General features: G+C 42.8%; 1 protein-coding gene across 5 annotated transcripts in view; it reads right to left on the reverse strand.

Moving 5' to 3' along the window:
* LOC135093181 (insulin gene enhancer protein ISL-2B-like) overlaps positions 1-2,500 on the reverse strand; it is a 36,594-nt gene that overhangs the window by 1,943 nt on the left and 32,151 nt on the right. The window lies entirely within an intron of this gene.

Here is a 2,500-nt window from a genome sequence, read left to right on the forward strand (position 1 = left end):
ATGAGAAAGAAAGGAACGAGAGAGAAAGGAGGATGGATGGAAGGAAGGAATACAGAAGAGTAAAGGAAGATAATGAAGGAATACAGAAAGATAGAGATGGAAGATGAATAAGGAAGAGAATGATGGAAGGATAATAGGAGAGAATCAGGTGAATGAAAGGAAATGAGATAAGGAATGAGGAGAGAAAGAAAGGCACTAAAGAGGGAATCAAAAGAAAAAAAAAGAAATGGAAAATTGAAGACCAGAAGAAGGAACTACATAGATATTAAGAACTTTCCCCCTTATAAAAAACGACACCTCTATGAAATCAGCTTGTAAATGGTGGCAGCGGTGGGATGGAAGACAGTAATATACATCAGATTTCTAGCTACCCTTGCCTAAACCAACCCAAATATATGTGTAAGTGTGGTTACTGTACGTGTATATCCTACCACACACTTGATCAATGACCGACTCCCTGTTACACACACACACACACACACACACACACACAAAGCTTACATTATTATTATTATTATTATTATTATTATTATTATTATTAACATCCATAAGATAATTGTATATACTAAGCACAGGATAAGGAGGAAGAGGAGGAGGAGGAGGAGGAGGAGGAGGAGGAGGAGGAGGAGGAGGAGAGAGAAGATATAATGTAATCTGCTGTTTGGAGACAACTGAAGGGAGAAGAAAGACGGTGAGGGGGAGAGAGGGAGAGGGAAGGGTGAGAGAGGGAGAGAGGAGAGGGAGAGATTGAAATTGGTGGGCATAGTGCTGTTATGCCCCGGATAATCCCTCCCTGACACGGCCATGGGTAGGGGGAGAGAATGAGGAAGAGGAGGGGAGAGGAGAGAGATAGAAAAAGGGGAGAAAGAAGGAAGTGGAGTGGTGGAGGAAACGAAGAGGGAGAGGAAGACGGGGAGATAAAATGGAGGGTGAGAAATGGAGGAAAGGAAGAGGGGAAAGGAAGAGAGGGAGGAAGTAGACGGAAGGAGGGCATGGAATAGGGAGAGGAAAGGAGAGTGAATGATATGGATGGAAGGAAGTGAGGATGGAAAGAGAGGGATGGAAAAGAAAGAGAGAGAAGAGGGAAGAGAGGGGAGAACAATGAGGAGAAGAGATGAAAAAAAGAAAAGAAACGAGAGAGATGGAGGAAAGGGGGGAATAGGAAGAGGAAGAGAGAACGAATGGCATGGATGGAAGAAAGATGAAGAAATAGGGAGAAAGAACAGACAAAGAGAACAAAAACAAGGTAAAAAGAACAGAAGGAAGCAAAATAATAATAAAGCCAAAAACGAAACGACGAAAAAAAAAAAATCATGATTAGAGTGAACAGGGACACTGGGGAGAGGAGGTGGGGAGTGGACGGATGGGGAGAGGGACATAGCAAAACCCCCCTGGGTATAGAAAAGCCTCGTAATCTCCGGGGTGGCGAGTATAATAAATAGAGATGCGAAAGTAAGCCAGGGGAGGTGTGTGGCGGCACGTGTGGGGAGGAAGGGGAGGGGAAGGGAGACGGAGGGAGTGGGAAGGAAGGGAAAGAGGAGGAAAAGGTGCAGGAGAGGAAGGGAGAAGGATAGAACTGGAGATAGGAGAGAAGAATAAGGGGCATGAAGCAAGGATGGAGAGGGTGAGGATGGGGAGGAAAGGATAAGGAATAGGGAGAGAAAAGGAGATAAAAGAGGGGAAGGGAGAGGAGGAAGAGGAAAATAGAGGAAGGGAGAGAAGGAAAAGAAAGGCTGATATAGTTTGTTGAAGGGAGGGGAAGGGAAAAGGTAAGGAAGAAGAGAGGGGAAGGGAGGAGGAGGAGGAAGGTGAAATGGGAGGAAGGGTTTCGATGGAGGAGGAAAAGTCATCTATCCCTCCAATATTCCTCAGATTCCCTCCCTCCCTCCCTCCCTCCATCGCTCTCTCTCTCTCTCTCTCCTCTTCCTTCTGTCTCTTCCTCTTTTCCATCCTTCATTCATCTCCTTATCTCTACTGTCTTATTCCCCATTTTTATCCTCCTCCTCCTCCTCCTCCTCCTCCTCCTCCTCCTCCTCCTTTATCAGTGAATCATTTCCTTTTTTTACTCCTTTCTTTTTATACCCTACATTTTTTTCCCCCTCCATTTCTCCCTTCCTCCCTCATCTCCCCATTTCCTCCACCTCTTCCACTGCCTCCCTCCCTCTCCTTTCCTCTCCACATCTCTCTCAAACCTGCTCTCCTTTATTAATTTTTATTTATTCATTTTATCAAGTAGTTTGTTTATTATTATTATTATTATTTTTTTTTTTAGTTGGAATTTTTAAAAGAATCAACAGTAAGAGCGTATTTTACTTATGTAATTCTCAATGTTACCTTTTGTTCATTTATTTATTTATCTACTTTTTTTTTTTTTTTTTTTGCACCAGATGATCTTCGACACGAAAAAATTTCTTTCACGATTTAAAAAAGAAAGAAATTCACTCTTGGTAACTGGTAACGAAGGCATATATTGAATGAATGAGTGAATTAATGAATGAAT

Source organism: Scylla paramamosain, chromosome 42 (assembly GCF_035594125.1).
Source record: "Scylla paramamosain isolate STU-SP2022 chromosome 42, ASM3559412v1, whole genome shotgun sequence".
Taxonomy (NCBI): Eukaryota; Metazoa; Arthropoda; class Malacostraca; order Decapoda; family Portunidae; genus Scylla; species Scylla paramamosain.